The 24,043-nt window shown below is 41.8% G+C and overlaps 1 protein-coding gene across 6 annotated transcripts in view; it reads right to left on the bottom strand.

The window, feature by feature from the left end:
- The window catches only part of adgrl1a (adhesion G protein-coupled receptor L1a), a 310,848-nt gene extending 289,124 nt beyond the window's left edge, over nucleotides 1-21,724 (bottom strand). For 4 of the 6 annotated variants that reach the window (XM_088603728.1, XM_088603730.1, XM_088603732.1 and 1 more), the window contains exon 1: nucleotides 20,282-21,722. The gene's annotated coding sequence lies outside the window, so the exon portion shown is untranslated. Of the gene's footprint in view, nucleotides 1-20,281 lie in introns of all 6 variants that reach the window. The other 2 variants (XM_088603734.1, XM_088603736.1) reach the window with 2 other exon arrangements.
- Nucleotides 21,725-24,043: the final 2,319 nt, after the last annotated feature.

Raw genomic sequence — 24,043 nt, 5'->3', positions numbered from 1 at the left:
CCTGCCTTATACATTACTTGTCATGACTAGTTCAGTATAAAAAAAGGAAATTGATGTTCATCCACAGCAGATTACACAGTGGAGTCTATATGGTGAACAAAATGGCAAATTTTTTTGCTACAAGGCTAACTGTTGATCCTTTACAAGGTTACAGGAACAAATTCATCTGGCACAGATTAACCTCAGGCTAAACTATAGCTGATTACCTCCCCCTGTCTAGAATCTCTCAAATATGTCTAGATCTTCTATAATAGGACTATACAATCCTGTTCCTGGTAGACCGGTCTCCAGGTTTTCATTCCAACTCAGCAGTTAACAATGCAAGAAACAGCTCAGTTGGACCTTTTAAACAGCTTCCCAGCTGTTGCTGCTTTAAAAAAGCTATACTGTAGAAAACCTACCTTCCAGGACCAGGTCTGGACACCCCTGCTTTATGCAAGAAAAGAGGGACATACAGTGAAAATATGTGATAATCCTGCACTCAGCCCTGCTGCAGCACAACTGATGAGAGGGTGTCAACACACTCATTCTGAAGCTTGAAATCTGAAGGAAGGGGGCTGTGGGGAGGGGGTGGAGTATGTGTGCAGAAAACCAGCCGGCTCTGACTGCACAAACAGTGAGTGGCCGGAAACACATTGATTCTAATCAATACAGAAAGCTGCCACGCTAAATTAATTCATTGGATTTCAGAAGGGGGACAGGGCGGCAATGCCATCCCATCTGTGTAAACTGCAGGCATTTTTAAATCCCTCGGCCTGAGCAGCTCATCGATTTGTGGGCTCTGCTCCCTGCCGGTCTCTGATTTCCTTTAATCACTGCAATGCTTTTTGTTTGGTTTTTCCCCCCTAGTTCCTCATGCCTTTCTTCTGTGTCGTCCAGCCCATTTAGACAACACAGATTGGCTATTTCATTAAGAACCACCCAGCAGAAATACTGTTTTAGATTTTTATTAGCCAGTCTAAGGAACCATTCCAGCAAAAAAACAATCAAACAATCAAAAAATCAGATCAGGCACAGAAAAATGCCAGTGTAACATGGTCACTGCAGCTCTGCCAGGGTCTGTGCTGATACAGTGAGGATAGCGCCACCTGGTGAAGTCTTTGGACTGGGGTATACTGGGTGGTCCGGTGGGTCAGGATCATGCCTTCATAATCCAGTTCATCATGCCAGTGTGCTGACCTTTGTCCTTTTCCAGACCAAGACAGCCAGATGCCAATCTCTTCATTGATGTGTAATGACAATCACAGAAACACTGCCCAGAATATCTAATTGGGCTCAATGTGAATTTGCCCCTGGATCACTGTCTGTTACTGCACGCCTTCAGAAGCATAAATCAAGTAACTCTGCAGCAGCAGTTGGTGATGTCTATTAATCTTTTGTTAGCTGCTTTGAATTAAAGTGTCTATAAAATGACTAATTATTACTTTGGCATGCTCATCAGACATTCTATTTACTTAACCTAACAGGAAAATGTGACATAAAAGCATCAGTTTCACCACAGGGCCATTGTTTAAGCCTTACATTGCAACAGACACTAAATAAGCATTGGTTTGAAGTGGATTGGCTGACTCAGTCTTTTACAACAGCTCATTTTGAACTCATAGTTTGGCATCTTCCCACCTCTGGCCAGAGATTGTCTCTGATCTGGCTGACAGGAGCAAAACAGAGTGGAAGGGAGGTCACTGTAAGATGTCATCCACATCAGAAAACACACACAGCCAGGGGGATAACTGGTCAGCTCACGCTCACTTGTGAAGTCAGGAGTTTAAGGCTATATATTTTTTTTAACTGAGCTTTCTCTTTCTGATCCGGAAAAATTCTGCTCATTCAGTCTCCCCCTCCCCCACCACCACTGTTTTGCTCCAATATTACACTCTGGTTATTCTATATGGAAAAGCATCTTTCACAGAATGGCAGAGAATGAAAGCCAGGTAGGGACCTGATTGTGATGTGAACTGGAGGATTCAAGAAGAAGTGGTGTGCTTCTAAAACTGTAATCCTGAAGAACATCTTTACACAAAGGGTGGTGGGAGCATGGAACAAGCAGCCTAACTAATTTGGAAATCAAAGGCGATCTGCAACACTGCCCATGCAGAGCCTCAGACAGGGTGGACTTAAAGCAGAAGATTCCCTGAAGGAACTATGCCTAGTGTGGATAGATTACCTTGGATTGGGCTACTGAGCTCTCTAGCTGGGAACCCTGGCTTTAAGATAGAGACCTCAGCCCCTCCATGTTTGAGAGGACAGAAGTCAGCAGTTGGACATCCACATGAGTGTAAAGCTGAAGAAAGATTAGTCGTACAGCTTTTTAATCATGAGAACTATCATCCCTCCACCTGATCTGCTCAGTACCTGAGCTGCTCGCACAATCTGTAGCCACAAGTATGGGATTGTTCAAGTTGAGCAGGAAAATGATCAAAATATTAAAAATAGACTCCTGATCCTCCATACTTAGTTTATTCTGTTGGAAGATGAGATTAGGGTTTAAACCATTACAGCTATAAGAAAACATAATAAGGGAAAAACACAAGTTTGAATCCTGGATACATCTGAAGTACAGTAGTCACCTTAATAAAAAACCCTCTAATGTTCAAGTGACATATTTTAGAATAAAGCCCATTTTGAAGTATGAAGGTAACTTCAAGACATTTTTATTGGAATGAAGGGCTTTGATTTAAGAAAATAAACAGCTAAAAAAACACAAAAAGGTAAAACTTTTATCAGGTCCTTGTTTACCTGAAAAGAGGAAGACAAACAAAGGGCCAAAATGAAATCTTGTGTGACGGTGTCAAAATGTTTGTGTGGTTCTGAAATAAACAGGGAGAGACGGGAGTTAATTGCTTATGGAAAGTATTTTTCAGCAGAGCTCTCCCTCACACACACACAGTCCAGACTCATGCTGTCTTCTAGCGCCATGAGGGACGCGTTACGCCAATGCAGGGGAGAGTGGGGAGACAACCTTGGAGAAGGAGGCCCCTGCTTAATTAACACTCCTTAATTAATCCATGCTGGGTGCTTTCTTGTTTGGGTTGTAGCCTGGCTGTGTGTGTTTTTTTTCCTATGGAACCCTTTTGCTTCCCCACTGATACCTTCAGGCTACAAACAAACAGCACGGGGAGCCTGTGTCAGTGCTGCTCTCTGTGCGCTGTCAACTCTCTCCAGACAGCCCTGAGTGGATAATACAGGGCCACACAAATAACAACTTCCATTTCTGTGTGGTACCTAATTAAGTATCAGCACAGCACTGCCCCAGATGAACAGTCACCTCTGGGCAAGGAACACAGGGAAACACTCACGCCCGAGCCCAAGCTGAGCTGCGGGGGCTGTTTTTTAAGAACTTTGAAAAGGTGCAGATTGCCAGACATAATCACTGAACACTGCTGTGCAAAAGTCTCAGACATTTTCTATTGTTCTACTCTTTTCACTCAATGTTTTCTTTTTTCCCCCGTCTCAATTCTCAATTCTCTTTGCTGCAATTTAAGCCTTTGGGTTAACACAGACCCAAATTTTCTAGCAACAGAAAGCCGCTTCGTGGCACAAAAGTTAATGACGAGAAACACCTGACAACGAGTCAATTAGTAGTGAATGGGAATTGTATTAGGAGGCACACCCTTTCAGGATAGCAGCAAGAGTTCTAATGAATAATGGGCAGGAACAAGAATACCAAATGAGTTAAATTTGACTTCACAAAAAGGCAGAATGAGATGTCACAAAACAGATTAACGCCAGAACTGCGATGGGTAAATTAATTCATTAATTACTTACAACACCTCACACCGGCTTCTCATGTGTAGTTAACATGGAATTGCTGTGATCAAGTTTTTAAAAAATCTTTCTAATTTCAACAGTATAGAAGTCTCTAAGTTGTCATAATTGTAGAAACCATTAGTAGAAGATTTGACTAAAACAGTTATTTGGAACATACAGTTCCTTCCAAACTTATTCGGCCCCTTGCACCGTTCTCCCATTTTGTCGCTTTAAGCTTACAGTCAGGGATTTCTTGGGGTCCTTGAGAAAAAGGCTGGATGACCTTAAGGGATCAGTATCCTGCCAGAATCCAAACATTCAAGCCTACAAACCGACATCCTTTCTGTGCTCAAACCAATGTTCTTTTCTTTGCACAATTCATACCACGCTCCACCTTAGCTTTGCAGACTTCTCTGTGTCACAATGGCCAGCTACATACTCCTCATTCTGTTTGAGCAGTCTAATACTTCAAATTGGAATACTTCTATCACAATATTCCAATGCAAAAGTTCCCATCTCCACAAATTACAGAGGAAGATAATGTTCCAATATTTTATTCCTAGGGTTATTGGGAAGACTACATCCTCAGTTACAGGGCCAAAAAATTATTATTATTTTGTACGCTACTATTAAAAGTTGTATTCCTCTAAGCACAAGAGGACACAGTCCACAGCTTTAATGTCCAGGAAAGTCATGAGAAATAACCGAAACCTGTGACCACAGGATGGACAGGTTACATACGTGCGTGTACAAGTACACATCCTCTCTAGGAGAAAAATGGATTTCGGTTGATCTGCACATCATTCACCAGAATAAATCAATGCTGTTCTTTTAGGGTTTCGAATAAGAACTACATAATTCCTACTATTCATTATTTTATTGTGGACAGTGGTTAACATTGTTGCCTTGCAGCACTGGGGCCCTTCAAATCCTGGAGTGCTATCTGCGTGGAGTTTGCGTGTTCCCTCTGTGTTCATATGGATTTCCTCAGTGTGGTTCAGTTTCCTCCTACAATCCAAAGACATACTTGAGTTGAATTGGCTTCTGAATATCAGATTCAGTGTGAGTGTGTGTGTGTATATGTCTGTGTGTGCCCTGTGATGGACTGGCATACTATCCAGGGTGTACCATGCCTTGCACCCAGTGCTGGGATAGGCTCCGGGATACCATGACTCTGAATTGGATAAGTGGTGGTGATTACATTATTATTATTATTACTGAGTGCTAATGTGTACTTGTGTTGAATGCAGCAAAGTTGGCACCCTGCATCTCAAATTACTAATGCGTCTTACAACATGTTGATGAATGAGTGTTAAGTAAGCTCAGAAGAGATGAAATATTGATAAACAGACAGTTAACTGTGGTCACAGTTCCAGGTTAGTAAATTACACTGCTGGAGATTGAGGGTGCTAAGAATTATGTCTTGGTTTGTTGACATATAGGAACCTGAGTCTGCACTTGCTGTAGTCCAAACTTAACTTACTAAGGGGTGGCGATAAAATTACCCACTCTGCATTTCCTGGGGTGAACTGTGCCCGCAATTCATATTTTGTCACCCCAAAAGCTCTCCACTCGTGGAGCTTTTTATACTATTGTGTGAGCTTGTGCTCACTGGGGAAACCACACAGTCAGTCCGAGTCCTATAAAAATCTACTTCACTTATTAATTACTGTTGATTACTGCTAGGCCATGCTCCAATCCAAAATCCAGATGCTGCTCACATCTTCAGATCATGTCAGCGGTGAAATGAAAAGGCTATTTCCTTCCAGCTTCGTTTTTTAATGTGTTGCTGAGTAAGTACGTGTGCCGTAATTAAGACACTAATACCTGTTGATTCATTGCCTTCATCCTAATGTCCATCGTATTTATGACTGCTTAAAACACCAGCTGACAAGAGTATAAACACATGAAATATGACCTAATATGCTTCGCAGCTCACTTCAATTTATTTGATCATTTGACAAACTGTGTTCAATTTCAAATACAGAAGTCCTAATGCCCTGGTATTTTTACAGCAGGACCAGCATATTGAATATGCCAGGATTAATATTTTTAAAGAAAACCATACTTTAAAATATCTTCACTGTAAGGCCAGAACTGAATGTTGGATTTATAGTTAAACAGCAGAATCTCATCACATATTTTTACAATACAATGTAGCCATTCTCTTTTAACTTTGCACAAGCATTTCAGATGTAAATATATCCATTGTATACTCTTAAGTGCTGTAAAATGCTCAGTCCAAGGGAACCGAGCTTTAACTATTTATGGATGACATAGATAATCAGTATAATCTTCTACAGACAAATAGCTATCAGGCATACAAGCATCAGGTAGATCCAATGAAGTTTGAGAAGTATAGCCTTTTTTTAACATGTCGAAACATTCAGAAATGTTATTTATATACTTTCATGTCCAACATTATAAACATTATTGTAGCTGACACACCAATAGCATTACCAATGAGCACAACTGTCTGAAAGAACATCCATTTCCCGTTTTCCTGGCTGTTGACTCCTGGTAACCAATTCAGCTGTACTGTATGTGTTCATCATCTCGTGTTGAATGATTATGCATGAACAGACATGCACAGATAAAGCACACACTTCTCTTCTCTAGTGGGCTAATTTGTACAAGACCCTCTAGCACATAATGCCAGAACAGGGTCAAAGTGCTACACAAGTGTCTTATCCAGTTCCCTATGGCACTAAGTACACTTGCCTTTATCCTAACTGCCCTTTTGGAACTGCCCTAACAGAATGCCTGATCCCTAGGCCCAGACAGAGGGTAGGAGCATTGACAGTCCAATGTTCAGAACAGAATATAACCAACCGTTTGCTATGCTCCCAGGGCAAATATAAAGTACTACATTAAAGCTACATTAGTCCACTAAAAGTCACAAACAAACCTGCATTCTGCATTAAAAGTACAGTAGCTCAATGTATATTTTCACAAATAGCTTATATCATGGCTACAACATACAACAACAAAATACAACATTTGAACAAAATTCAAAGAGCTACGATAAACACTTAACTAAACAGTTAACTAAAATACCTTGAAAAATAGACCCAGCAATACTGAAACTATATTCATCATAGCTTTCAAAATGGCACCTGCATGGAATATCGCTATAGAAAAACACGAAGGTGACATCTTGAAGTAAAACCTTCAATGGCAGAAATTTATCCATGTACAACATTTTCTAATCAATTCTTCCACTTCTGTGTCACAGGAGAGCCGGAGCCTATCCTGGCAAGCAATGGGCACAAGGCAGGATACACCCTGTACAGCAGTCCATTACAGGGCACACACAGACACTCAAACCCGGGCCAGTTTTACCCGGAACCAATTAACCTTCCAGTATGTCTTTAGACTCTGGGTGGATACTGGAGAACCCTATGAAAATCTAGGTGAACATGGGAAGAACATACAGACTCCACACATACAGCACCCCAGCTCCAGCACTGAACCCTGGGGATCAGCATGCATCCTGGCAAAAATACAGCTTCTGTAAAATGACTATGGTACCTCGCTGCAGTATTATGTTCCCACTGGGCAGGGTTAGGATGATCTCGCTGACTTTTCCTTGTCCATATCTGCAGTGCCTGACCAGTTTTTTTTCCTCTCCCCACTGGGAACTCCCTACACAGTTGATGTAACCTCAGTCTGTACCAGCCATCAATCTCCTGTCTGCAGCACACAGCAAGCAGTCCTTCAAGCACAGGCTTCTAGCAGCCTCCTCAACAGCCTCTGGAGAAGTAATTCACAATCAGAGAGCCTCCTGCAAGCCACACATCCAGTCTTACACAGGTATTCAATGCACAGTGGCACAGTCTCAGAATTACAGAGCGTGGACTGCTTGACTACAAGGATACGTTCCTGGATCTGCAGGGAAACACATCCTGCACCCATGCAGAGCACTGTAATCCATCTGTTTTGGGATCTTTTTGAGCTGTGAGCTCCTGTAAAAGTTGAACAAAAACTGGGGGGTATCCCAAAATATTAGGACCCCCCCACCCACCCACACACACACACATCAAACAATGTACTGACCTCTTACAAACAGCAGGGGGCAAGCTGAACAAGGAACAAGGAATGGCATGTACGGACCAAGGCTTTGAAGCATCTGCAGTTCAATCCCATAAAAGTGAATGGTTACCTTTGCCCAGATACATCTTTTCTGGGCTGTAAGGCTTCTATCACAATGCAGAAAGAGTGTCCTGCAGTGTTGCTTGCAGTAGAGGTTGTGAAAATAGCCGTGTATGGGCCTGAACGGTATTTGTGCATTTCACCCATTTTCAACAAGATGGAGGTGTGGGGATTCTTCAGGCCAGGGAAGGTGATGGAAGTGGATGTCTGGCTCCTCAAATCAGCCGTACACTGCTCTGTCACCGACAGAGGTAGTCCATACTGTATAACTGTTAAAGGTGAGTCTTTTTTTTTGCCAGTGAGTGCACATTTAGTCAAAGAACAGGCAGCACGTTTGAAATTACCAGCATCTGGCAATGGTTTATACACCAGCCTGCAGATCTGAGGTACCTGAAATGGATCAAACTACTTTCTAACATGTCTTCCGATTCTCACAGCTCTGCACGATACACGCTCGACAGATGTTCTTTCTTCACTGACTTTCTTGCTCTAAAGAAAATTTCCTGGATTTCCATTTTGTAAATGGCACCTTCTTTTATGCCTCCTCCAGCTTGCTCACATCACTACCCGCCTTCAAACGTCCTCTGAAAACAATGCTCCTCCCTCAAGCCTGAACATAAGAGATGAACAGTCATGAGAACCTCTTTTTCTGGCAGACAGTTTCAGAAACCCTCCAAAACAACTTCTAGAAAGGGCAGCTAAGCTGTAGCTCCCAGGCTGCTCACAGAATAAGCCAACACATTTCTCCTTTCACTTCAAGTCTACAATTTGTTTGATTTTCTATCATCAGCCGCTCAAATGCATGGTTTATAATAGTGCATATCATTTTCAGGAAGGTATGTTCTCTTGGGGTCCAGATCACAGCATCTTAGCATGCTGATGGATCTTCAGGGACACAAATAATTAAGGATACTGGGTATTTAACTAAAGCTCAGGCAAAGTCAGTCAATTAATTAAAAAATATTAGAATTGATCGGTTGGAGGCCTGAGTCAATGAATCCTTTTACAGCTGAAATGCCTGACAAGTCAGTCATTTTGCTCAGGAAAAGCTGGTTCTAAATAGATCACAACTGCACTTCGAGATGCAGGAAAAGTATTGATCTATATTTGTTCTGATGCATGACATCGGCTTGTTTTCTACAGCCTGAGAGGACAACAAAAATGGTGGAATGCTGGATGAACACTGTCAGTTTTAAAGGAATGACTTCAGCTTCCTGTCACCCAGTCCTGCAACTACTTTCAGAAACAGCAGTGATCTCTGCTGCCTGCTGACTTAACTGGCTGTCCAATCCCGCCAGCACTCTGATCTGCCAGGCCATCCATTACCTCCGGTTGAGCTCTGGGACACAGGCTCAGTTCCATCACTTCTGGTGTAGCCGACAGCATTAGGAACAACCACTGCCATCATCATCACACATCCCAGCAGCCATATCACCCTGCAGCTCACAAATGGCAGCCTACTGAAGCTCAGCAGGTGTGAGCCTGGTCAGTACCTAGATGGGAGACCTCCTGTGAAAAACTGAGGTTGCTGCTGGTAGTGGTGTAAATGGGGCCAGTAGGGGGTGCTCACCATGCGGTCTATGTGGGTCCTAATGGCCCAGTATAGTGACAGGGACACTATAATGTAAAAAAGGTGCCGTCATTCAGATGAGACATAAAACCAAGGTCCTTACTCTCTGTGCTCATTACAAATCCTAGGGTGTTTCTCGAAAAGATTAGGGAAGTTACCCCAGGATCCTGGCCAAATTACCCATTGGCCTGATAGTTGATGTGTGGTGAGTGTACTGGTGCACTATGGCTGCCTTCGGATCATCCAGGTGTATGCTGCACATTGGTGAAGGGGAGTCCCAATTACCTGTAAAGAGCCTTGAGTGGAGTGTCCACAAAGTGCTATATAAGTGTAAGGAATAATAATAATAATGTATTTATTATTATTATTTGGTTTCCTTTCAATTTAATGCAGCATCTGGGCAAGCTGACACAGCCTGTGCAGGGTACTCTTAGACATCAGCAGTTGCCTGCCAGTCAGCATGAGGAAGAAACGAATATCTGTTGCTCAGCACCACAGATCAGGGAACAAGGTGGGGTGTGGCCCGATTCTAACTTTTCCTGATCTGAGCAGCGCTGTAGCCTTAGATCATGCTAAGGTTGTGCTGCCAGTGTCAGTTTCAGGTATTCAGAAACTTCAAGCATTGGTTTCGGTATTCTTTGTCTCCGGTCTCAACCATTTGGACTTTTAAAAATCCAATCCAGCCCTTCTGCTTCACAAACAAAAGTGATCTGCTGCAGTCATCAGTTGAAGAAACAAAAGTCATCTGCTGCAGTGATTGAAGTTTCAAGCTTCAAGTTGATTGTGTGCTACTGCAGAGTAGACAATCAAACCTTGGAAAGTAGTGTGATCTGCCCTCTTATTATTGTTCAAAAACTACAGCTGACTGAACAACCATTCCAGATTTCTTTAGTCTGCCCCTCCAGCCCTGTCTAGCCAGCCTACCAAGTGCGTCACAGTTGTTTCTCAGGGATCAGGTGTTTTCCATCAGTGCTACAGTGCTCCAGACCTCACTCCACAACCACATCTCAGGGGAGGTGTGAGTCATCGCAACTCTCCGCCCCCCTCTCTGCGGCAGCTGCATAAAATATTAATGAGCGACTGAATTACTGTGCTTTACAGTGCCTTGTGGAGCCTCTGTCTCACCACATCAGGGCCATGGCCAGAAAGGGCAGCTGATCCCGGTGTTAAGGGCTGTCCACCTGCAGCTTGTCACTCTGTCTTATCATACAGATAAAAGCCCTGCGTCACGCTCAGCAAACTTTAACTCACAGGAACAGCGCTGGCTTAACATGCTCTTGATATGACACATCCCTGGTTCTCAAACAGGGGCTTGAGAACTTCAGAGACTGACCAGTGCAGGGCAGGACATCTCTCTGGTCCCTGAGATTTAGTTTTCAACACTCTTTTGCCTAATTGAATCCTTAATGTAACTTTGACTTTTTAGGCTTGTTTTTCAACTCTGAAATGGGGGGGGGGGGAGGGACGGGGGAGATGTCTAAGCTACCTTTGAAAAACTTATAAGGCACATGAGGGCTGTACCATTATAGGAAAGCAATTCAATAAACTCAATTAGTAGTTATGATTAACTCAATTAAGGGATCAGTTAAGTAATAGAGCTGAAGCAGAACCATTAATATAATAAGGTGAAAAGAACCAGGAGTGAGATCCCAGGAACAAAAAGAAAGCTTTGTACTCATCCCTCATAAGAATATGCTCTTTCATTACAACTGCAGTGGATATAATGGCCTCACATTCTGCCTTTAATCTGTCTGTTAATAGATTATGATCCTACAAATAGGAGATATTCATTTCACATTGTTTATATGTTTAAAACTGTGCAGTTTTAATTGGAGTGATCTCTTGAAAAGAGGTCCCACCGCAAGAAGAGGGCAAGAAACCATATATATATATATTAGATTTATGTGATCCCTGTTTTATTTCAATTTTTGTAACTACTACTGAGCTTAATTTAAATTCTCAAAACTAAAGCATTTGTATATTTAAAAACCCTTCAAAATTCCACCCAAGAACAAAGCAACAGAAGGATAACTGTATGAATGTTTAAACTAGTTTTTCCATTGGGTAACCATTTGAGAAGGCAGAGACAAAAGTTTTCTGGATGTAAAAGCTTAAATGTTTAAAGATTAAAAACTTGTCAAGCAGTGCACACTTCAATAAGCTGTCCGAGCGCTGAAACCGTGCACGTTTAATATTAAGAATCTAAATTTTCTCAGAGGGTCTTCTGTTTGTTCAGTTCCTCGGTTCCTATCAGAGAAGTCACATGGCACTATTGATGTTTGGTGAAATTCATCTTCCGTTCTTCACACTTCACTCACTCGTTTCACTGTCACACTTTCAACTGAGACCACAAGGTGCTGAGGATTGTAGCACTTCTTTGTCAACTCCCTCCAATTACTGTAATAATGAGATTAACATTTGCTGTAACCAAAACAGTTCATTACGATGGTATTCTACTGTAGGTGTTTTCATGAATTTTCAGAAACATACAGTATGAGAGAAAGTATCCAAAAAGAGCTCTTTTGTTAAAAAAAGTAATTTTGGTTGTAGGTTTAAAAATGTGTTTTTAATTAAACAGAATCTAGTACTCTTAAGCATGCACTGGCTCTGTGAAGCACAGGAGCCCAGATAGCTACAATTCTTAAAATCAAGGACCAAATCGCTGTGTCTACCTCAATATGACATTTTACTCTGACTGTGTCCAGCCACAGTAAGGCCACATCATGTCACTGCTGGCCTAAATACATAGCTGTCCCATCCTTGATTAGGAAACCTTCAACCCTCAGACCCATCCCTAACATTTGAATACAATTATACAAACCTAGAACTGACTCAGCCACATCTTAACATTTGCTTTTGATTTTAAAGATTAAAGATTGCAAATTCTACTTATAACGAATTTGTTTACTTGATTTTCTCGTTGTATTCATCTCGTGATTAACCCTAACCCTGCAATCAGTAGACGTTCTGTATGAGATTGTGTTTGTTTTGTACGGTGTCCCTACCGAGCAATCTGCACAAATGGAATAATGGGTCGGAAATCTGGCTGCAGGAACCTCCTTCGAGATGGATGTGTGCATTCCGTTTCAAAGGTGTATCTCGGAGCAAGGACTCCAGGAGGAGAGAAATATTTTCCTCGTAGGGCTGCAAGGTTTCTCTCACGTTCCAGAAAGAGTGCTTTTTTTCCTGTTCTGAAGAAGCCACTTTTGAAGATCAAGAGCTTTCTTGTTCCGCGCTTGGAATTCGCTGCTCAACTCTGTGGCGGGAGTGTAACAAAGCAAAGAGAATACAAAAGCAAGCAAGTGAATGCTGATTTCGAACCCCAGGGACCAAAACAAAACGAAATCCCCTTCAAGGGAAATCATAGTTTTAGCACTGTCCTTCCCCTCCTCTTTCTAATGGATTGCTTCACGACTGAGCACTGCCAAGTGTGGAAATCTCAACTGCCTATGGGGAGATTGTTACCAGGGATGGCTAAAAACGAACAGATACATTATTACCAACACTGAAAATAATTACAATAATTACCAACTGCCTTCCTTTTTAAAACACCCCACACATCGAAACAATCACAACAGTATTTTAATTTCCACATATGCAGAGGCTAATCCAGCCACCCTTTATTAAAAAATAACCATAATTGACCATAATTGACCACATGAGAAGACAGGAAATATTAATGAACTCAACAGGCAGCAGAAGGCCCAGAGTAAAAAAAAAATAGTCTAGAATCCACACACTGCCATTAGACCAGCTATCCAAAACACCAATTAATTCCAGGTGTCCCTGTGCCTAACACATTCAAGAAAGCAATTCCATTCAGGATGTGCAAATCCCGATGTTCTGGAGTGGAAAAAAACTAAAGTGCTAAGATGTTTGTGTGTAAGATGGGGTAGCTAAAAGGTTTTTATTTAAAGAGAGGGTTTAACTTCTCCGGTTTCCTTACACAGTCGCATGTCTGTTAGCTCTGTAGTCTCACAGCTCTTGGCTCTTAGGTGTGAATCTAGATGGATATCTTCTGTGTGGAGTTTGTATGTTCTCCTCCAAGTTTTCATGGGTTTATACCAGGTGCTCTGGTTTCTTCCCAAATTTCCTGCTGGCAAGGTTAACTGTAGTTTTGAAATTTTCCATGTGTGTGCATCCTATGATGGACTTGTGCTATCCTGCCTTCTGCCCTGTGCTTCTTGTGTGGGCCATGGGTTATTGTAACCCTTACCAGGAATAAGAGTACTTCTTTTAATGGGAAAATGCTTTGTGAATTAAAAATGCATTATACAGTACATACAACGCATGCCAATACATAACCTCACTCCCAAACTGCAGCAAACCCAAACTCAAAACGAGAAGACTGGCATTATCTTCCTAGAATGCATGCAGTCAAGCTGAACATTTCAACAGTTGTGCATCAGAAACCGCCACTGAGCCGTGTAAAATGTTGCTATTTCATCAGTTGGCAAAGACTGCTAACATACTGAGAGGCATTAAAACTAGGACAAACCAGTATGGGAAACAACAGCACTTATAGCATTTTTAATACCTCACCATAAAATAATAAACATGTCTTGTGTACTTTATGGATGAAATTACAATCCAATGTTTCATATTGTGGGAAGATAAAGAATGGTCCATACTCCCATAGCCCTTTACACAAAGGGTTGTGGAGGCATGGAACAAGATATGGTGAAGCCAGCAGCCTCTCTTCTTTCATGAAACAGCTGGATGGGATCCTTGGATCAACTGCCTACTGTACTTATTACCAAATTAGTTAGCTGTGCCGAATGGCCTTCTCTTGTTTGGAACCATCTGTCGGAGCGACCTCCTCCCAAATCAGCTTAATTGCCTGTGAGGAATGCAGGACAAATCAATCGTCACTGACATCCTACTAAGCACTGGGACTAAGACCTCCCTTTGATTTTCCCAATCCCTAAATCACAATTTTGTAGTTACAACTGGTATCTAACGTCAGACTGCTGGCAGATGTGTGTGTATGTCCTATGGGATATATACAGAAGGGGAACATCCACATATATCCATGCACAGTATGTGTGATGCAGCATTATCTACAAGGAAAAGGATGCTGTTTCTGATATTGCATGCTACCATGCAGTTTGAGAGCGACTTTGTCATTTTCTATGGCAAGTCCATGGTGCTAATGGGATATCCTTGCAATTATGATTGTGGTCATTACAGGCAGGTGGTTAATGGACACACATGAAGGAAATGTGCCAGACCACTTTCTTAAGGCTCAGCATAAAGTAGTCTTAAACTGAATTGTTAATCAAATGCGAGTATAGATGCTTTTTCATTTCTAAGCTCTGCTTCTTTCTTGTCCTGTTATAAATGAAAAGTTTATACGTTACGTTTGAAAAGAATTATGTTTCCGATTTTCATTTAAACCTCCACACAGTGAGATCATCCACAGCTGAGACTGCAATAGTGTTATTATGAGCACCAACCCTGTATGCTTAAGAAATTGGAAAAGGCATATCAAACCAATATTGACAGGCAGGCACGAGGAAGTACATCCTGGACAGGACACCAGTCCATCACAGGGCAGGCTGACAGACACTCACACCAGGGCCAATTTCCCCAAAAGTCAATTATCCTACCAGCATAGCTTTGAACTGTTGGAGGAAACTAGAATACCCAAAGGAAACTCATGCAAGCTCAAGGAGAACATACAAACTCCCCACAGATAGCACCCCAGGTCCGGAATTGAACCCAGGGCCCCAGTGCTGTAAGGCAGCAATACTGACCACTGCACCACCCTGTCACTCATGTTTTTTTAAACAGGTAGGTCTAAATTTTTTATCTTTAGCTATGTGTTTTTATTTTTTTAGTTCCAGTTCCAAAACCAGACAGAAGTCAATTAATAGCCGAAAGAAAGACCTGCATACACCAAATCCTTTTAAATGATTATGTTTTTAACCCAGGAAAGCCCTTGAAAGCTCAGTCCTTTCATTTCCAAGGCATCCTGGCCAGGCCTACAGGATAGCCTAAATGCCATTAGTGGAGTGAAAAGGGTTTTTTTTAAAACTCATCCCACAGCAAAAGACTGGGCACACCCCCTCCATTTCCATAAAATCAGAAAATCTTTACGATATCTTTATCGCCGCCTATTACATAATTAATGAGGCGGAGGGCATAAGAAAACAACCAAACCTAATGATTAAGAACCGGGAAAGAGCCAAGGCCTTCAGTGGATGAGGCAGTCCCAGGCCACTGCGGGATTAACTTCATTTAATTATTTATTTGCATGTTTGCATCATAAACGGCCTTATGGCCAGGTGAGCAGCAGCACAGATCTCCAGAACTATGACTGCCAAAGCTTTCTCTGCAACTGAAAACGCTACGATGTCCGACATGGTGCTCATTTCATCCCCAGCCTGACTTTCTTAAGATAAACACCATCGTTATTAAACTCAGTTAGTCTGCCATCTGATCTTCTGATCTGTTCATGAAGTGGCAGGAGTGGCACACAGCCAAATAACCAGCAGTGGATTACTCCTGTTCTCCGAATACTGTAGGGCTTAGAGTATTACTGGGCCTTCAGTCCCTCTGACTGAAATAGAGCCACATCACATCTTCCAGCACGGAAAAGAACAAGAGCAATCAGAGGATATTTCTCCCCTCTCTTCAGCTTTACTCACTGGATGTTAGGCATCTGCTTAATGGCTTAATGACCTGTGTAATGCAAGACAAGGGTTCCCAATTCTGACCCTGAAGGGCCTCCCACTTTCTGGTTTTCATTCCAGCCCAGTAACTACAGTACATATTGTAACTGAAGCCGTCATCAAACTAAAAAAATGCCTGACTGGAACACTTGCAAGTTGTTTTTTTTCCCCTAATCAAAAGTTTAGAACTGTAGGCTACATGGAAAATGCAGTTCTTAAAAAATCACCTCCAGCCTGTTTGAGAACTGAAAACGCCACGTCTTATCAGCTCAAAATAGTCATATTATTGGGTCAGTTACGGGTTGAACTGTGTAACAGAGTTGGGCTGCGATAAAAATCAGCAGGTTATGTGGAAACCCAGGACCAGGTTTGATCATTAATACATGCAGACTCAAATGTACTAATGATATTTTTTTCTCTCTTTTTGGTGCTAGAAAGTCAACAACAGTTGTTGTTTTTTCAGGCCCTTGGCCATTGGTCATCTGAAGCCAATTGCACAGCCTGAGTGAGAGAGACTGAAGGATCCTGCCTTGTGTCCATTGCTGGGATAGGCTCCGCTCCCCCATAACCCTGAATTGGAAGAAGAGGTTAGAAAATGGCTGGATGGAACTGAGCTGGGGTACAGGAAAACTCCGTTCACACATTACTAACTTCGCCAAAAAGTCACTGACGTGTCTGTCTTGTCACGCAGCGATAAGAAAACCGCAGTGGCCATTGTAGAGTTGAAATGTCCTAGAATGTACCCCAAGGGACAATCCAAAAAAAACAGAACAACAAATTGCAGGTGTCCTCAAGTGAGCATGGAGCTGTGTTGCACCGTTTCTTAAATTACAGTGTCGAGTGTTAGTAACAGAATCTGCCGTGGCAAGCGAAAATAATGCACTGTATGTGATGAGCTGAAACCAACTAAACTTAAAATAAAAAACAGGCGACAATGTGTGCTGCGCCACAGCTTGGCTCCCTTGACCTTTGGTAGGACTTTCTGTATCCATGATAAGACCAGCTCAGGGAGGCTGAAGAGAATTTCATTTCACTGCAGTCTTTGAAACAGCACCACACCCCATCTATGTGACTTTCAGAAGCTGCTCATCAGTACAATGTTCTCTATTTTTATTAATACAGACTAATTGCAACACCCCACCTGCTAAATACTGTATGTACAACTGCTTCTCCAACACAAAGAAAACTATTTTTTGATTCAGTATAGGGTCGGCAACAATGACTACAAACCAAAGAACCACCATCACTTGCCTGAAGCCAGACGACCTTGGTTCCAATAACTGTGCTTCATCATCATGATGAAGACAAGGTTCAACTTCGAATGACGACGAATATGATGATTTGAGGGTTACTCCCTGTGGATAGCTGGTATCCATTTCAGGTTTTCCAAGTGTCTTTTTGTAATAGTTCCTTCTAATCTCACATGCTGGTCTGTGCAACCTTACACAGATGGGATGGAGAAAAGTGGAAATGTTATGCACTTGGTCTCAACTTACAGACGTCTCTGCTGCTGCATACAATTTCTAAAATAAATCATACTGTTTTTCAATGGGCTTTACCCGTTTCTGGCACTTTATTTTATGGATGATTCTGTCCGAAACAAGTTCAGAATACACCTATCTAATATCATAAATATTATATTTTAGCATATAAATCATATTGCAAATCACAATACTTGGGGACTTGAGTCATTAGAGAACATTACACCATATATGTAAAGTCATCAAGTATACAGTGAATCAAAACTACAGTACAAAGCGCAGGATCACAACACAGCAAAATGAGACAGCGGCAGAGTTCTGCAAGAAAGTGCTGGACATTTCATTTTGGATAAGTGCTGGTGGTACCTGCTGGAAGTCAGAAAAATGCAGGGACAGCATCTACAGATACAGCCTCGATAAACCAGTTAGAGGAGTTAACATATCACTTGCCAGACGTCCCTGGATTCCCAGAATACAGTAAGGTCTCCGGTAAAGCACATCTAATTTTCGAATCCCGATGCGACAGCTGGTTGTCCACTACAGATCAAAGGTGACCCGACAGACAATCAGACCAGCCAAGCCCGTTAACGCTCAATGCTGGCTTGACCTTACCCGAGTATCCAGTTAAACAGCACCACACTGATACTCCTACTGTAGTTCACCGACTGGACGACATGACGTTAGACCCAGAGCACATCGTAACGACACCGTGATCAAGGTCTCTGAAACCCGCTTCGTCTTTTCTTTCGGGCAGCCTAATTGGAGGCTCCATTTCTACAAAACCGGGGTTAGAATTTGAATGCACTGCTTGGGTTTATTTTTTTTATTTCGTCTTCTTTCAGTAGATACACAGTTATTTTAAAATGGGGCGGAATTTGCCTGGCTTACACTATCAGTAGAACAGAAAGGATTAAAAGCCAGACGTTAACTTTCACTGAAACGTTATTAGAACAACACGTAACGAGATGAAGAAAATGAATTCAACTCTGTATCGACAGGGATTCTTTTTACGCGATACTGAACGACTGACTACAGAAACAATTTAAAAATTGAACCTTCATTTTCCAAAAGCTTGCATCTTTACAGTAATCTATTTCTGTTGTTTTAACAGCAGTAATTATATGCTCGAACATTATGGAAGCATAATTATTCTAATACATATTGATATCAATGATGGTAGTCAGCATTGCGCATCCTTTACAAAACATCTCGCATGACATGAATTAAAAGTGTGATATTTACGAGCTTTACCAAAAAGGCAGCTTTTTGGGGTCCACATTTTTTTCCCCACAATCCGATCCACTATCTGCGTCTTAGCCGTGTAATTGATATGTGCGTTGGCTCATCTACTTTCATGTATTATTGGCATGACCTATTTCAGTTCTGAATCTCAGAAACATTAAAAAAGAATAGCATTTTTTATTCTACAAGGGACATACTCAAAACAGTGACAACTGTAATCTACTGTATGCACCATCCTTTAAAGTAGATATATATAAGCTACAGAGAGAAGAAAAATCAACCTTGGTCCTTATCGTATCTTTTAAAGGGTAAAAATGGCATATTGGTGTTTTATCAGGGGACTTCAGCGAGTACCAATAGAAATTTGAGCTTCACATGGGCTTATGCGTCTTCGCTTGTACAACATTTATATTAAACCACCTCCCGATAAAGGTGTTGTTCAGTAAAGGCGGGTCTGGAGAGACACAGAGAAGGATAGAGGAGGGGGGGGGGAGACAGGGGGCTATCGGCACTGAGTTTCCTCTCCTCCCTCCATCACTCCCCTCAAATGCGTTTCTGAAGGGGCGGATACACTACCGCGCTACTACAGCTTGTAGGCCAGCCATTCGTCCGAGAAGCTTATTATGAGAGTCCATTACCCGCTCATTTATAAAACCTGGCTCCCCGCTTGTCACTTGTCATCCGTATACACATCTCCCCACGATCAATGGCGCAATTGGTTTCTGATTACAGGGCACCGTATCCACACTGCCACAGCCCGGCCACTCTAAATAAGCTGTTAAACCCTCAGTATCCGCGTAATCAATCGCGTTTTCTTAAATCGTTGTTTTCTAATATGTTAACCGTTCACTCATTTTTAATCAGCTCCCTCTGAACAGTTGCCGTTGAGACTGTATGAGCAAAAGGGAGAAATGTCATAAAATAACCCAGCCTGAAACCGAAAAGACAATTCTGTCAGCAACAAACCCGACAAAAAAACTAAATATCTCTCCTCACTCAACAGCTGCACCGGAGAGTGTCGCTTTCAAATATGGACGGAAGATAAATTGCCAGACATTAAAGATGGACAGGCATACTACTAGAAATTCTGTTTAATAAAATGCTCACGCTCCGTATCAGTTACCATACATAACGCAAGTTCCTTTGGTGTATATCCGTGTGTATATACTGTATATATAGAAAGCTAGACCTCGAAATATCGCATGCTTGCAAATACTGTACCCGACTTATTTAACCTACCATTTCCACATGTACACTATTAACAGTTGCGCTGTAGAAGGATGGTCTATTAACAGGGCTACATGCATTCTTGCAGCTCGCTCGTCAAATGCTAGACAGACCCCACGTTCTGACTGCGGTCCAGTTCTGCATCTGGAGCCTCAAATCGCCTTCACAAACCCCGATTCATGTCCTACCTGTTTCCTCCAATCTCCGTCCTCCGTTCTCAGTGTTCCGCGTTCATTTTCTCCTTCCACGCTTCCCCCTTTCCCCCCTCGTTATCCGCTGTGTTTTTCTTCCTCTGTCCCTTCGTCTTGCGGTTGCATAAAGATTAAAAATTAATAAGTAGATCTCTTCCAGGCAGCCCGAGCGTGTGTGCAAAAAAAAAATCTCCCGAAAAAAAAACCGAAGGCAACCCCCCACATAAAAGGCGAATTGTGGCAAAACGACCACAATTCCAACCCTTTCTTTCAGGGCAGTTGGTGATTTCGTTATGTTTATCTTTCAGGTCAAAAACAGTAAAAATCATTTAAAAAAATTCTGGTCCGCAGTCAATTCAATGTGATGCTAATGACAGTGGATTTGATAAAATACTGAATGTTTCCATCCTTCGAAAGGTAGAAAATATATAAACAAAACAGACTTGGTGTCAAGAATATAAAATATAAGGCCAACCCGAACAGAGTTTTTGAGAATACTCGTTAATTGTAAATGTCTACAAAAATACAAGCGCGTTAGATATGTTATGCAAATACCGGGCTTTCTCAGGAGAAATTCTGTAGGTGAGTATTCCGGTCCATGTCCCCGATTTCTGAAAGACTATTTTGTCAGAAGACCCGTTTTCTCCTTCTCTTTGCGGTTTTAATGAGAAATAAAAACACTCCCAGTAACAGTTAAAAATAATTAAAAAGGCAAATTAAAATCCATGGTTAAAAAAGGAAACGTGCTTTTTAAAAAAATATATCGCTCGTGTTGAAGCGGTCTTCGGCAAAGGTATAGGCATGCATTTTTTTACAAATCTGGTGTGTGTGTGCAAGAATGACACAATGCAGTTTTTATTTTTCTTATTTTGCGGTCACAGTACCCCCATTGTAATAATGATAAAGAAACATCAAATATGTCCTGCGGCTGTCTTTTATGAAATGTATATTCGCGTCTTTTTGTGGCTCGACATAAACATATCTTTAGGCGTTTCTGTCCGCGCAGGTATATAAAAATAGGAAAAATCTGGAACGGGAGAGACTATTTCAGGTAGACGTTAGGATAATTAGAATCCAGTACAGTCGTACAGTCCCCATAGGCAGGTGCCTACCAAAGCTAGCATCTTCTTTTAGAAGCGCGGTTGCTGAACAGAAAAAAATGGGGATACGGAGGTGGCGAAAATCCTGAAATCTCGCTGATTTAAATCCGTAATTTTATCGGGAAGAAACCTGCGTTTCTCCAGGTGCAACGGTGAGGTCATTAAAGAGAAGGGAGGGGGGTTGTCGCCTAGTCGTGCCCCCGATAGCCATCCAAATCACAGAGCTAGGCGGTTTTTTCACCCTCTCCCTAGGCTGTGTATATATAAGGCGAGCGCAGAAGACGCGGCGGCGCTGGGTCCCCTGCGCTGAGTTCTGATGATAGCAAACTGAACCTGCTCTTTCTAGCACTCCCCTCCCCAGCCCGCTCCCTCTCTCACCAGCACAAACGAGAGACCGCTGTTCCTGCCAAAACGCGGAATGGAATTTCATCCCTTCCTAATCCTTATCATCCGTTTGGCTCTTTAGAACTGATGACGCCGTGTGGACCTAACGCGTGGTCAGATGAAAGGTCGTTTCAACCTTATCCACTAACCTGGCGGGTGATTGAACGTCTTGAAACAATCGTAGTTCAGTAATTGGGGGGAAAAAAAATAGTCACCGACCACGGCGTTTTTTTAAACAAAATAAAACACACAAACCCATCGACTCCGAGTGTTTTAATGTACTGCAAACGTCCCCGGAGAGAGAAACACTCGCTGCCAAGATGGATAGAGATACAGGCAGACGCAGACAGTCGGTCGGTGCAAGCAAAGGCAGGGGAAGACAACCTAATGCATGCAACGTGCCTTGCTTTCGGAAACATAGACCTCATTCATGTCTAGAATTAATTCGCTTGTTTCCAATACAGTAGTTTTACTTCTCAACACAATTGTGCGACTTTAGATACAGTATCCGAAGATATCGAAGTGAACTGTCTTACTTAACGACGCAGCTACAGCGTCACACTTATTAATATTAATGGTTACCGTCTTCTGCCAGACGTCCCTGCGTCGACACCCTCAAATTATGAAAGGCGGAAGAGCAAACCTCACACCCCACAAGTCTTTTCCTCGTCCTTCCTGGAGGCTGCAATTCCAATAAAGGGACTGTAAAACACAGGTCATGGAGGAATTAACCCAACCTTTTTGCGACTGTCTTATTAAATATAAGAAATGTGACAAACTAAGCCCATCTTGTTTCATGCTGAATACAATAGAAACGTACATTCACGGTATACTATTATTCTTCTAACAATAATTAAAGATATCGGAGATCGTTATTCTTAAGAGGCTAAAGTGAAATCGAAAAGCTGCATCAGGAGGAGAGCTGCTACTGTACCTAACAAGTACGAGTGTATGATGATCCTCATTAGTATTAGAAGAATAAATCTCAGAGCTGAGACATCTACAGTACTGTATGTTGTCCAGTCACATCTGGGCCAGAACATGGCTATCATTTGTATGTGCTTGATCACTAACTCTTTGCTCTGAGCAGTTGTGTGACAATAGAAATATCTTGTGTCAGTTAGAATCAGTGCAGAGCCTGCAGAATAACACTCATGGAAACCAACCAAATCAGAGCAGAACAGGCTTGTATGAACACTTGATCATCTGATTTGTGCTAATTATGCAGTTGTGTTTTAAAGGTTACTGTTTGGTCAGTTTGTTTGTGATGCTGCACAATGACCCAGTACATGATAATAAGGCTTCCCATCAAGTGACCTGCTGACCAATAAGTGAGGAAATCCAATTTTCACAGAGGTCACCAATGTATTTATACTGTATCCTACATCTGCTGTAAGGGAACTATAATAACATATACAAAGTAATAGGTCATTCTACCAGCTCAATCGAAGAGAAATGCAGGGTCCAAGCAAACATTACTGCATTCACTGAATTTAAATAGCTTGTTTCTAGCAAAATGATGATATTGGACAAATTAGTACTTTTATGCCTTTACAAATTAAGTCACCGATATTAATTGCATTGATAGAAATAGCTTATTTAATGTACAGTCAATATGAGGAACTAGGTGTCAGTCAGGTTCATGTTCAAATGAAGATTGAAGAACAGCAATGTTTTTTGAGTTTCTTTCTTTACAATTTGCAAACCGCAAGAAGCAAAAATGTGACCTTTTAAGTCTTCACAGAGTGAAATCAACCTTGATTTAAGAATGTGTCCAAGCAGACTGGGTTTTAATGTTCTGGGAAGGTTTCTATCTTTTTATTTTAAGGTCCTGAGTAAATAGCTTCTCACCAGCCTGCTGATATCCCTTCAACCACTGCAGCAATCTTAGAGGTTCCCCATTAATGTACTGACTGGCCGTAACCTGCTGTGCTCAGCTCCTGAGACCTGTCCAGATTACACTCCAGTTGGGAACATCATTTATCTTAAACCTGAGCCACATCATAATCGGTTCCTTTGACTGAACTGTTTGGTTTGTTTTTCAGATTCCTGATCACAAAGCCCCAAAAGATAATTGTACTTTCAATTTTTTACATACACTAAGACCTTGTGCTGGATTATTTTAAGCAAACAGCAAGATGATGAAGTCACAGCAGAGAAAACAAATTAATTGGAAAAACAGACATGATGATAGCTCTGTGCAACCAGAAGGAGTTTAAGTGAAACAGGAGCTTTTGTATATGTTAACAGATGTTGTGGGGGGTTTCTACTTTTG

The sequence above is a fragment of the Lepisosteus platostomus genome, chromosome 13 (assembly GCF_059453375.1).
Source record: "Lepisosteus platostomus isolate fLepPlt1 chromosome 13, fLepPlt1.hap1, whole genome shotgun sequence".
In the NCBI taxonomy this organism is placed as follows: domain Eukaryota; kingdom Metazoa; phylum Chordata; class Actinopteri; order Semionotiformes; family Lepisosteidae; genus Lepisosteus; species Lepisosteus platostomus.
This window is presented reverse-complemented; position numbering and strand designations above follow the sequence as displayed.